This window comes from Zootermopsis nevadensis, unplaced genomic scaffold, assembly GCF_977971745.1.
Source record: "Zootermopsis nevadensis isolate Lab colony 2312 unplaced genomic scaffold, Znev_1.0 Znev_ptg000011l, whole genome shotgun sequence".
In the NCBI taxonomy this organism is placed as follows: Eukaryota; Metazoa; Arthropoda; class Insecta; order Blattodea; family Termopsidae; genus Zootermopsis; species Zootermopsis nevadensis.
The window spans coordinates 11,695,405-11,709,844 of record NW_028259143.1 but is presented as its reverse complement, the minus strand read 5'-3'; the positions used below and the strand labels follow the sequence as shown (position 1 = coordinate 11,709,844).

General features: G+C 36.5%; 2 long non-coding RNA genes across 4 annotated transcripts; one reads left to right on the top strand and one right to left on the bottom strand.

Moving 5' to 3' along the window:
• Positions 1-2,326: 2,326 nt before the first annotated feature.
• On the bottom strand, positions 2,327-5,579 carry LOC147874055 (uncharacterized). Of its 3 annotated transcripts, none has more exons than XR_015534756.1 (3): positions 5,320-5,579; positions 4,332-4,460; positions 2,327-2,851 (listed from the first exon to the last, which is right to left on the bottom strand). It is a non-coding gene; the product is annotated as an uncharacterized LOC147874055 (long non-coding RNA). The 3 variants fall into 3 exon arrangements; XR_015534757.1 differs by having other exon boundaries at positions 5,451-5,579; XR_015534755.1 differs by having other exon boundaries at positions 4,332-5,579.
• Positions 5,580-6,355: 776 nt separating this feature from the next.
• On the top strand, positions 6,356-9,132 carry LOC147874054 (uncharacterized). Its single transcript, XR_015534758.1, has 2 exons — positions 6,356-6,986; positions 8,550-9,132. It is a non-coding gene; the product is annotated as an uncharacterized LOC147874054 (long non-coding RNA).
• The last annotated feature ends 5,308 nt before the right edge of the window (positions 9,133-14,440 follow it).

Below are 14,440 nucleotides of genomic sequence, written 5' to 3'. Positions count from 1 at the left end.
TTTTATTGTTTATACGTAATTTATGAAGGAACATGACGTTCGAATTGTATCACGGCTGTGTAACTCATACCTAAAAGTGTTACGAATAATAAACATTTGTAAGATATGACATCTTCAAACAATAATCGAAACGTAAATCTCTCAGTAAATGTCAATATAATAAATATCTAGTTTCACCGCTCTCATGAACATATTAAGCGATTGTTGTTTTTGCGCACCCATCTCAAACTGATAGAGTGAAGTATTCTTAGACTAAAAGTAGTACGTTTCCAGTCTTCATTGAACCGTTCTTTAGAGTCTGATGATGCCTAGTTTAAAGTTGCACTATGGTCCGATTACAATTATCAAAGCTAGAGGCTTTTACTTTGGGTTCACTTTTTTCGCGTTTTCAGATCCTGAGACGCACAAATCGGGAACTTCTGTTTTATGCGTCCAGCGACTTCGTAGTTCGTCTGAGAATGTCACAGCCACTGATATGTTTGTGATGGTACCAGACGTTTTGACTGTCTGACCTACGTTCTATTTAAGACATCATAATATTTAAATGCAGATTATTCGAAACACTGTTAACTACGAGTCATACAATCGTGTTGTAACTCGAACGTCATCTTCCTTGTTTAATTACGTATTAACGCTAAAAGACAATTAGTATTTAGTTTCACTGCTCCTGCAAACGTATTATGCGAATATTGATTTCGCGGATGCATTACCTACCCAACTAAAAATTATGACTGAAGCAGTCTTAAGCTAAAGTGGTACGTTTCCAGTCTTCATAGTAACGTTCTTAAGAATCTGATGATGCCTAGTTTAAAGTTGCACTATGGTCCAATTACAATTAACAAAGTTAGAGGCTCATACTTGCGATTCTCATTTTTCTCTTTTTCAGATCGTGAAACGCACAAATCTGGAACTTATCTTATATGCTTCCATCGACTTCGTAGTTAGTCAGAGAATGTCCCAGCAGCTCATATGTGTGTGACTTCAGCAGATGTATTGATATTCACTGACAGACTTTCGTTTCGATAGGTGTTTGAAAATGTTAAATCATATAAATATTGATTATTCAAATCACCGTAAGCTACGAGTTATACAACCGCGAACCAAAGCGAACCTCATGTTCCTTCATAAGTTACGTATTAATACTAAAATACAATTAATATTTAGTTTTACTTCTTGCGGGATCATAATAAACGAATGTTGTGTTCGCTGCTTTATTACCGTCCGATTTCAATTTGTAAGAATGAACTAGTCTTCACAAAGTAGTACGTCTACATTCTTCTTGGAAACGTTCTGCAGAGTCGGATAATGTCTAGTTTAAAGTTTTACAATAGCAAGATTACATTTGTCAAACTTGTAGGCTCATATTTTAAGTTCTCATTTTTCGCGTTTTCAGATCGTGAAACGCACAAATGTAGAACTTCGTTTATGTGTCCAGTGTCTTCGTAGTTCTCTAACCACCATATCCCCAGTATTACATTCGTAATCAGGCTCTAGGTAACATTTGTTATAATTTTATTTGTACCCTTGCTTACATAAAATAATTTCTCTTTCGTTCTCTTAATTTGTTCCGCAGTATCTTGCAGGAAGGTAACCACAGACTCCTTTAAGTTATTGGTTTCATCTTTCATCTTTGTAAAAATACGCTCGCTCAACCTATTCATTTCGGACCTGAACAGTTTCGACAACTGCTTGTTTAACCGTTCTTCTCCCTTTGTTCTACTTTCTAACTTACTTTCCTCGTTTTCCTGTATGGCCTGCCATATCTTGCTCAATAATTGATTGATCATTCGAGTGTCTACCGAGGAGCCAAGCTCCTATCACTGAGCTGCTATAATACATTAAAATTAATTTAATGATACCCAACTGAGCTGCCGGGGATCGAAACCTAGCTATCTTCTAAGGTGAACTTCTTTTTCTTCTGGTAAATGCTGGAAACATATACCTAGTTTCAGAACTCTATTGCTGTTTAATATTATCAGTGCACATTCCTGAGTTACTATGAAAATATGCAAAAAACGCAAGTTTACCTGTTATCTGAAAATGACTTGCCGTGGTTGTGTTAATTGATTTTATATTTTCCCGACTAATCAGCTGTGCTATGTTCGTTCTTTTGCAGATTTCTTCGTCGCCTTTCAGTGAATTTTCAGATGTTTATCAAATTTATATTTTGGAACTTCTGTAATTAATATATATACAATATATATAGAGGATGAGAAGGAAGTATGTTTACAAACTTCACGTGCGTGTTCCAGGATCGAAAATAAGAAAAAATGTACCTATGAACATGGGGTCGCAAATGTTTCATTTTCGAAATAATAGCCAAAAATAAGTTTCAATGTGTGCTTTATTGCCAAGAATAAGGACAGGGATGTTTCTTTGTAACAGATGCTCAAAGGTTGTTCCTCCATTCTCCACACATGCACGAGCATGAAGTAAACAAGACTGACGAATTCGTGCGTACACACCAGGGTTTCCTCGAATCATCTGGCATGCATTCTGCACACGTTCCCATAGGTCGTCTTCATTGTTTATGGGTGTTGCATAAACGACGAACTTCAAGTGACCCCACAGATAAAGTCCAATGGAGTCAGGTCCGGTAACCTCGGTGGCCACGTCACTGAGCCACCTCGCCCAATCCATCGCTGAGGGTACTGTTCATTTAGATGATATCTGACGCGAAGGGAGAAGTGTGCTGGGGTTCTGTCGTACATAAACCACATTTGTCTTCTTGTATGCAGTGGTACATCTTGAAGGAGACGTGACAAGTGTCTTCTTAAAAATCGCCGATATGAAGGTCCTCTTAGACTTGAAGGAAGCTTGTGTGGACCAATAAGCATGTCGCCAACAATTCCTACACAAACGTTAATTAAAAATCTTTGCTGGAAGCTGGATTCACTTTGATAAAAAGTCAATTCATTGCAACTTATTTTCTCTATATATATTTATTTATTATTTCAGTCTATACACAAACTTAATTTTAATTTTTTTTTTTTAATTCCCATCGCACTTCCTGCACTGCCACTAAGTCTAACTTATAATTCCCTAATTCTCTACACACTGATTTCAGTGCCCCAGCCCTATAGAGGCTCCTAATGTTCGAAGTACCAAATCTCATGTCCTTTTTCAATTGCTGCGGTCGTGCCAAAGAGTCCGTCCTGATCCGAGGCTTGGTTGGTTTTTTCGTAACACATATTTTTGTAAAGGTGAAAGGTTGTTAGCACTACACCCAACCCCCAACCTGGAGGACCAGGGTATCACTCTTAGTCTAGCGCATCTCCTTAGACCTGTCCGGCTTGGGTAACCCTACCATGAGCCGAAGCTCAGGCCGGCATAGCCCTAAGGGTCATTTGAGCACGCAAGCCTCCTCACCCGGCAGATTGCCTTCTACAAGGTGGTGATACCCTCGAGAAGGCAGGCATTCAAAACACTACCTATAAGAACCATGCTAAAACTGTGGCTATGTATATGAATTCTGAGTCTTAACGTTTTAGTCTTCTATGGAGCACATTATACACATGTATAATCTAGAAATTGATTTTCTCTTCCTCAAATCAATTAAAATTCCCACATCTCTGGCTTATTTTACTGTATGCACAAACATACAGGTCTTTTCAGAACCTCCTATGAAAGTTCCATACTAAGCGGCAATTTTGAAAAAAGAAGGGGTGCTGTAACTCAGATAAGGAAATTCCAGACCTGTATTATGTAAACTGTTGTAATTTCTTTGATGCAAACAACTCTTTCTTATATTTGTGCCAACCCTTTCACCTGTAATAGAACTAAAGTGCTTGAAATTGTACTCTGTATGTTTGTAACACTGCCACAATAAATGAGCAACTCATTATTGGAGCATAGATTATGGTAACTTCCAGAAACATAATTTGGTAATGGAAATATACATTTTTTTGACTGTCATAACAGAATAACATTTTCATTATTTCAGATCAGGTTATCATAAAAATATCCCCGACTAAAAGTGGGCTCATTTCTTAGTGACAACATAAATATACGGGACTAAACAACGACTAAGTTACTGTTATTACTATCTGAAACGATTATTATTTCATTAACTCCTTCCATCTATGCCCATAAAGCTTTTCCCTGAGTATGGCAGCTTAAATATTTCATATGCATCACATCGGCCACAGCACACTAATATCAGCCCAGAACCAAGGACTAAGGACAACCACAGCATTCTGAACTAAAATATCGTTTTCAGGGCTCTAAAGCCCTCGGCTTCCAACTCCTGTTCTAATGATAGCAGAACAACAACAAATTAACCCTTTTCTTATGCAGAACTAAGTAAAACATAAGACAGTAATTGTTCTGACCTTGGAAAGTTTTCACACTCCTGCAACTGAATGACTGAAAAGCTCCGCCCCCAAGTGGTCCTGACTGGCGTCAAAGATGACCTCATTATCAACAGGTGGCTAGCAGCTCTTCATGACATCTCTCTCCATCTGATGTCATGAAGGACGAAGCATAAACATTAAAGGTATGGACCAGAATGCTTATTGTAAAGTCTGGCACGACGAAGCGAGAACACCTCAGATTAAGATTCTTCAATTGTGGAGAAAGTGGAAGCGTTTTGAACTGAAGTCTTCCGCATGGTCCGTGCTTTAAGTTACTTAACAATACAGCTTCTATGAGGACATCTAACTATGGCATAAACATTTTTGTAACTTCCTTACAAACTCAAAGCATGTACTGAAAGGATCTTAATATGTTACTTTGATCCTACTGCATACATGACATTTATTACACAAAAGCTGTTTTGCTAGGGATGTAAATCACACATTCTACCTACTGAATTTTTAAAAGAAATCACCCAGAAACAATGTCAAAAGTCTCCAAATGTGTACTCTCACAATGCTTCATTTTCTTAGTATATAACAGGAAAAAAAATTGAGTTTAGAACTAAAATACTTAGATACCTTATAGTATTATAACTAGAAGAATGCATGCCTCTTGATTTCCTACCCTTTACCTATCTGTTTTATGGGACCCTTCTCTAAAAACCTGTTAACTAAATATGCCACATCCTAGGAAAATCTTTCCTGTCTAAATAAGAACACATCTGTGACAGAGAAGCCAATTCATGCATCTGGGTTATGCTACATTGTCAACAAATAGATGTGAAAACAGTGACAGAATTAATTATGCTTCTCAGTCCTAGTATACGACTCCTAACGAAGTAGCGTACAACTACTGAGTTACTAATCTGGTATCAACATTTTACAGATATTATGAATTTTCAGAAAGTATACACAAAATAAAAATGGCACACATTTTCACAAAGATAACATGGTAAAAATTTACCCTCAAACTTTAGACCTATCAGAACAATTCCGGAGCAAATTTGCCATACTGCTGTGCTGTTTAACTTCTGACTTTTGTTATTTGATGTTGTAGGCGATGTCGACTGAAAAGTATCAGCTGTAGTGACTTACCTCCAAAATAATGTCTTCAAAATCAATATTCAGAATGGAGTTCTCACATGCTGTCGACATCTGTCGGACATAGCGGATACTTCGTTACTAAAATTCGACTCACAATCGATACATGTATCGATTGCGGACAGGTATTGTGCAACTATCAATCGTCAACAGCGGGAGAAAATTTTGAAACGTTAACATAACGTTTTGCAAATTTTTTCGAAGTAAACTGTGAAAAAAAGAATACGATAAAAAACTAAGTGTGTCACAAGATGAACAGAGCTCATTTTAATATGTACAGCATAAAATCCAACTGGCGAACAGCATTTTTGCGGAGTTGGGTAAGTAATATACAGGGAACTATTATAGCTGTCAAGGGTTTTCTTAGTACTCCTGCCTCATATTTAGCGAGTGCTAGATTCACATCTGTGCCCAGAGACCGACTAACCTGATATTTTCAAACTGGACAAGGAAATAAAAATATGTATTTAAAGCATTATATTTTATTTTATTTGTTTTATTGTTTGAAATTAAAGCAAATCCTTTGAAGGCTAGTTCAGTGTAACATGTATAATGGGCGTTATAAATTCAACTTTATGTAGACCTGCTATTATTACTTGTGATACAGGTTCAACTATTATAAGATAGGTCCCAGGGATGAAATTCTACAAAAAAGGCAATGAATGTCAGATTATGGACTGCACTCTATCAAGAAATGTAATAAATGAAAGAATAAAAATAAACAAGGGCTGAAATTATACAAGTTCTTTTGTATGGGCCTGACGCTCAATCCCTCAGATCAAGGAAAGAACACAGACCGAGAAGACAAATATCATCTGGGATGCTGCGACCTTTATTCCAAGTTGAGGGTGTCTAAGGATAAGGTGTTAAAAAGAAAATTTTAAATTACGGGGGGGGGGGGGGGGGGCCTGAAGGAGCTGCTTAATTTGTGCTCTTTAGTCAGATAGTATAAGAATGATACACCAAGAAGGATGAGATGGGCAGGAAATACAGCACACACAGGAGAGATTATATTTGCAATGGAGAGGGAAGAATAATTGTGAGATGTAGCACAGACGAGAGGGAAACATTAAAACACATCTTGTATGTGATGTGTTGGTACGGACTGGACTGATTTAGTATAACTGCTATTTTTATAATGTTATGAACCATAAAATGTAGGAGGAGAGTTTTGTGACTTTGTCAGTTTGACAGCCAGACAGTGACTGATTCGCCTGTCATAACCTATCTTTCCAGTATCATCGTAAAAACAACGAAATGTACCAGAACATGGAGTGCCCTTTCAACAGTGGGAATAGGCGTGGCCAATTCTAGAAAAACAAACCTGTCTCGGACTGGGACAAAGCCCCAGAAAACTGGGACGATGACAGTCTCAAGAACTGGGATAAAGACCACATGGAGGACAGACCCTGTTATCATTTTGTGTTGCTTGCTATTAACAAGGGGGATATTTGGCTCATAAAAGACAGGCAGTACTAAGTTTGATACAGGACAATTTTGCTAATGATGCGAAGAGAACGCATGCAAATGGTACATATCTTAGCTAATAGATTTTATCATCTATTTATTTATTAATTTGTGGTTTATATAAAGGCAGTGTCAGAAGCTCATATAATGTAGCATAGAATATTCATATTCTTGCTTTAAGTTTATGAACATGCTATGTCTTGCATGGTAAATTTTAGAATGCCTACTTTTGACATTGTATCATCAAAATGTGAATGTGTGTGGATGAATGGAGTAATGTTTTCATATTTGTTATTTTTAATTTCTAATGCATTAATCTATTACCAGAATAATGGTTAATTGCAAATGTCTGTAAAGAAACTGCTAGGGAGAATATTGTTGCTAGGAATTACGAATGAAGATTTCAGCTGACAATTATTACTCATATAGCACAAAATTTCTGTGGTTATGTGCATCTTTTACTTTTAGGATAATAAAAGGAAAGAAGGTGGCATTACAATAATATTGATGCACAAGGCATGTATGTACTGTGTTTGAAAGAATATTTATTGTAATTGGCTACTTCAGTGACGTGGGGGAGGTGGCATGGAAACATGGATTTTAGGGAAATATGTGGTAAACCTCTGAGGTGACTGGAAGTTGCTTCCCATTACCAGGCATTATTGTTACTCTTGTACGCTGCTACTTATAGTGGCAACGATATCAAATATTTCTCCTGTGGTCACAATGTATTTTTTTGTACTCATTGGCCTTTGATTTAAGAATGATCATAATTTCCTGCAGTGGAGAACATGACTACATTATGCTACTGAAAATTTTATTATTTGATGGTATCACACCAATGGTCATGGAATTGTTTACCCAACGTCCCTGAATTAGAAAATGAATAAACACACTAAATATTATTTAACAGACAGCACTACAAACAGCTTTACATACATAGGAAGATAAAATTAAAATCATCTCCTAACCACAACATTTACAAACTCTGAACCAAATCTTTATTAATAATGTTTGAACAAAATGAAGCATCATAAATATTTTCTTGCTATAAGACGTTATGGTGTGGTTGAGAAAAGTTGGAAACAACTCAAAATTCTTTTATAAGATAGTGTAATTGCGTCATATTGTGAATATTCTAACAATTATTTATTTTAATCCGTCTTATCACAATATTTAAAATTTCTTATAATTAAGAAAATAAAATATCATTGATGTTCCATATCGATTGATCGATTTACATTTTGGAACATCTTTTACACAACATGTTTCAGTTTTTATAAAACCATCATCACCACCACCATCTTTTATGCTTAAGTTAAATCAAAATACACATTTTGCCAACAATACCATTTTTTACTCATTACTGACTACTTCTTTGAATGTTATCTGGAAAGAATGGACAGACAAATGGTAACCATTATTAACCGTTGTGTCTTTATCTTGGTACAGATAAAGACCCAAAAATTTATAATGTTAGCACTAAATGCAAACAATCACATATATGTTTGATATTTCACAAAACGTTTATAAACAATAATAATCTTTATAAAGGGACAGTCTACAAATACTTCAGACCACTGTTGAGCAGAAAGAAACAAGAATCATAACTGTGTACCGTTGCAGGTTTTGGAAAGGTGTACATGACGTGGAAGAACTGCGGCATGGATAACAACACGGTATATGCAATGAAAATCATTGACGTCCCCGTTAAAGGCGACCGAGACAAATACCAAAGAGAGTGCTACGTACATCAACTCTGCTGCCAATTTCCAATCCTGGTAGCACTCTGTTACACCTTCCAGACAAAGTCCAAGATCTGTCTGGCACTTGGAAGATACATGAAAAACAATTCCTGATTCCAGGATGGTTGAGAAGCAAAGTGAACAAATTAACAACAGAAGTGTCAGTGCATTGTAGTACCAAGTAATGCAGTAAAATTTACAAAGCTGCAGAGGTACTTGCTGCCCACATCACCCTAGTACCACAAAGAATAAGAACTAACTTCAAACTTAAATTCCTAACATTCCCTGTTCTGAGAATATGCGTACTCTGCTGGAATCAAAACCTTCAAAATTCTGTTCATTAGTGTCAATAGTATTAAAGATAAGGACAAATTTGCTGTACTTAAGCCTATCTTCTGCATAACAGTGCGTTTTGTGCAAGTTCTTAAAATCGTTATTAAACCTCTATCTTCCGTAAAACCTAATTGATATTTTTATTTGTACACATCTGCATGTCCCTTATTCCACATCCTGTAGTTGGTATAATTTGTGAATCCATGGAAAGTTTACAGATATAGGGTTAGGTTGCTCAAATCGTACCCCTTAAGGAAAAAACCGTATAAAACTTAGGATTTATCAAATAAATAGAAATTAAATGTGTTATTCAAAACTTGTGTTAATATTGTTGTTATTTATTATAACGAAATTAGATAATCTATATGCTTTCACGTAAAATAAATTAAATCTTTAAAAACTTACATCGGTACGACTAAAGTAACCGGTTTCCAAAGTCGTACCACCTATAGCCTAAGTCGTACCTAAGAATTCAATTAAGCAACAATAATAATTAAAACGTATTTTTTATTAATCTGTTTACATGACACATAGGTATTCAGTTAGTACAAACATCACATACAAATTTTTTTGTTCTTTTGTCAACTCCAGCGCATACATCGTGCACCCATGATTTGGATTTCAAGCATTGAATCATGTTTTCCTCCCGATCTTCTCCACAAATAAAACAAACCCAATCGCTTTTCTTCTTTTTAATTTTTAATGCCAATTCCTTTTTATTAATTACTGCGTTTCTTTTATTTGCCGCATTTTTTATGTTTTCTTTATTCTGCGTTGACGTTATTTCGACTGACGAGGTAGAGCATTCACGGAACTCTTTGCTTTGGTTTATTATTGGGATAGGAGCTAAAATATTTAATTGCAGTTTTATTTAGTTTATAGGCGCGTCCGTTTCTTCCTCATGGATTTCTTTACTTTCTTGTGTAACCACTGCAGAAAGCTCTTACCAGTACGACTTAGGAATCTCATATGGGTACGACTTAAGACACGGCACAAGTTAAATTTAACAGTAAACATAACATAACATTGAATAAAATTAATAAGATTTCGTTTCGACCAAACGATTATGTAAATTCTACTGAATTTATATTTAATAAGGAATATAATTTTATCAATAATTTACTTGCAAGATTAACTACCAAACATTATGCACAAAATTACAAGAAAATTGAAATAAACTTACTTGATGACAGGATTTATAACGAGGCTGGGTTATGGCAGACAATAATACGTAAAGCAACTTGGTTGACTCAGATGTATATTTGGTTGCCGTTGTATGTGCTGTTGTCGTAGTTCGTTCAAAATTCAAGTGGTACGACTTAAGCACTGGTACGACTTGAGCAACCTTACCCTATGTACTGTCTATCTGAGCGAAGAACTAGCTTGACCTTCATCTGCAGAGATGCGCATCCCTCCTAACACGCACAAGAGAAATCAACAGCTGACACTCATTAGGTTTCCAGCGTTTCACCTCATTTTTCTAGTTTCAGCATTTCTTAGTTTCTCTTTTTAAATTAATGGTCACTGCCAGCACCTGCAACACAGGGAATGTTCTTCGTGTCGTTTAATATTTTTAGGACCACATTCAGGATGCCTAGAAGTTTGAGTTAGTTATTACTTTAGACAGACAGACAGACAGTATGTATGATATGGCAAATCCTCTTGCTGAGCAAGGTGGTCTGGTGTACTGAGTGTACATCAGTTTGAATGATTCCAGTCAACACCAGTTGCGTGCTGTGGTGTTAACACACTGTTCTATCACTCATGTTTTGTGTGAGGAATCATGTTTACTCAGAATTTATAACTGTTTATAGTAGCAGTAAAATAAGTTTCAATAACAACTGAATCGTTTTAAAATGGGTAGCACAAGGAGTAACCTGCATGTGGACCTTAGGATGAAAGGTCAGCTAATTATTTATTTGCTTCTCAAACATCGAGTGCAGTGTCCTGCATTGGCTGTGAGTTTTGTCACGCAAAGAGACGTACAACAGGACTGTCTACAGATTGTGCTCCATCCCCCACTGACGAACAAATCTGCTGTTTCCATTCTTCTGCAGAGGATAACATTGCAGTAACTCCATTGTCTAATTCTACAGATAACGCAATAACACTCACTTACCGCTAGTATCATTAAGTGTCAATAATGCATTATTATTTTCCAGACTATTATCCTGGTGGAGACTTGTACCATTTGCTGCGTTACTGGGGCAAGTTTACAGAGACTGCAGCAAGACTATACCTAGCGGAGATCATCAGGTATTCAGACATCACTTCACTTGTCTGCATTAAACTACTTAAGTGAATGTGGGTCTATAACTTTTTTATTCTATTCAATGTCATTTTTATTTTCTGTGGTAAACAACAATAACAGTATATATGACATCTTAGTTAAAGCGCTATAAGGCAGAAATGCAAATTAGTAGTACTACAACTTACGGCCACATTAACCTTTATCTTACTAGCGTTCCTTGTCTGGGACATAAGTTGTGTACTCGGTCCTATGAACGTTCCTTGTGCGTAACTCAAAACTTGCAACACTGTAAGTAGACTTGGTTACGTCTTTTGGCCTCTTTTAGGGGCTGCAAATATTGAATCACTTTCTCTAGGGTTCTGGCAAATTCTCCCTTAGCTGTCAACCCGGGAACTATAACCGTAAACAGGAATAAACATTGTTATTGTCAAGTGGGTTTGGGCTTCATTTTCAGACCCCCTATTCAAAGTTTCTCTCATTCTTCCTCATGATGGGTGAAAAGAATGTGTATCCACTGAAGAAGGAGAGACAAATTTTTCTGTGTGGTCATTAGTTCACAACCATGGCTTCTATGATGTCGAATGAGCTTCCAAAGAAGAAAGTAAAGTTACTAAGGCCTATTTAGGCAATTAAGATATTAACTGCATTTTTAAAAAACTCTATGTATTCTCTGTTCTATTCGAATAAATATGGGTTTTATTTTGTCAATTTATCATGTTTACTTTAGATAATATTAAAGTTAGCCGTGTTGCGTGCACAAAAGTTAAAAACCTGCAGAAAAAAAAAACCTTTAGGGCTGCTTCCATTTTGCCATTTAAATCCCCGTCTGGTAAAGGTTGAAAAGCAGAATATCATACTGTGCAAATAACTCGTTAATTTCTTCCTTTCAGATCGGTGTCATACACCGTGACTTGAAACCAGAAAATATACTGTTTGATGCACGCTGCCACATCGCAGTCTCTGATTATGGGCTGTGTAAAATCTTCAACTGCCACACAAAGGTAAAGTTAAATCCATCTTATCTTTTGATGGGTTTACTTACAGGGTCACATAGGCTACATGGACCACTGAGTGTGGATAGTTTACAGGAGGACAAAATCTTTATGTAGCGATTCTTAATGGAAAAAGTGTAAACAAATGTAACAAGGTCTTTCAATTTGAGGGGATGAACTCAGAACTAATACTTATAGCTCTATTAGAAACAAATTCAATCTTATATTTTGAGAATGGTCAATAAAAGAGTCGTAAACAAAATACTCGCTAAATTCGTACTTGGGGCTCATTGAAGCTAAATACTGATTATATTTTATAGTTAACACTTAAATTATGAAGCAAAATGACGTTCGATTTGCATCACGGTTGAATAACTCGTAGATATTTCGTTCCAATTAATCTATATTTGAATGATATGACGTCTTCAAACAAGCATCGGACCTTAAGTCTGACAGTGAATATCATTACTACGTGGTTCTGCGATATTCTCCGAAGAACTACGAGATCCCTGCACGCAAATGAACGAAGTTCCAGATTTGTGCGTTTCTCTATCTGAAATCGCTAAAAAATGACATCAAATATGGGATTGTTACGTTGTGAACCATATTGAAACTTATATGACTTAACTTATATGACTCAAAAAACTTTTTTATGAAGACTGGAGACGTACCACTTTAGGTTTAGAAACCAGTTCATTCTTAAATTTAGAGGATTGTCGGTAATGCAGATGTGAACAAATTATTCGCTAAATACGTTCATGGGCCCATTGAAGCTAAGTACTGATTGTATTTTATGAAGGAACATGTCGTTCGATTTGCATCACGGTTCTATAACTCGTAGCTAAGAGTGTTTCATATAATCAATATTTGGATGACATGACGTCTTCAAACAACCATCAGACCGTAAGTCTGACATTGAATATCAATACGCCTGCTGCTTCCAAACACATAGAGCTGCTGCGATATTCTCCGACGAACTACGAGGTCGCTGCACGCTAACGAACAAAGTTCCCAATTTGTGCATTTCACGTTCTGAAAAAGCGAAAAATGAGAACTCCAAATTTCAACTCGTAACTTTGTGAATTTTAATCGGGCCTTAGAGAAACTTAAAAATATTCATCATATGACTCTGAAAAACGTTTTTATCAAGACTGGAAACGTGCCAATTTAACTTTAGAAACCGGGTCATTTTTATATTTTGAAGCTGTTCGGTAATGTAGCCGCGAACAGAAACATTCGCTAAATACACTTGGAGCACACTGATGCTAAATAGTGATTGTATTTATCTTTAACACGGAAATTAAAAAGGAAAATGACGTTTCAGTTACATCACGGTTATATAACTCGTAGTTAAGTGTACTTCAAATTATCAATATTTGTATGACATGACGTCTTCAAACAAACATCGGACCGTAAATCTGACATTGAATATGAATACGTCTGCTGAATTCACATACATAGAGCTGCTGCGATATTCTCCGACGACCTATGAAGTCACTGCATCACGGTTGAATAACTCATAGTTAAGTGTGTTTCAGATAATCAAAATTGTATGATATGACGTCTTCAGTCTGTCAGTGTATATCAAAACGTTTGCTGAATTCACACACATATGTGCTTCTGCGATATTCTCCGACGAACTACGAGATCGCTGCACGCAAATGAACGAAGTTCCAGATTTGTGCCTTTCACGATCTGAAAACGCGAAAAATAACAACTGCAAATTTCAGTCTGTAACTTGTAACCGTCCTTTTTTGTTCCACCAGACGTCACACTTCTTGTTTAGTATAGTCATAGACTGGCTCTCATATGGTTACAGCTTCTTGAGGTGGGTAGGTGTAAAGATACAGAAAGGGATTGTTGTTGATGGTGAGGTTGACGGTGAGCCCGAGTTTCTGACTCCCCGGGAATATACGGGAATTAGAAGGTGGAGCAAGTTTTCTGCACAAATGGATAACAAAGTTTTTCTGTGTTGCACTGATGGATGACACTTTAATGTACCTTAATACGTACAGGAACGTATATATCTGGATCACCATACACGGAGGAAGCTAGATGGCTCGGGTGTTCCTTTGTTCTTTCGTATGTTTGCAAAAGAAAAACACCCCCTCTCAACCGAAGGACCAAAACTTTAGAGAGCGCCCCTCAACCACGATCGCGCATAAATACCCTTGCATGACGTAATTAGTTACTGAA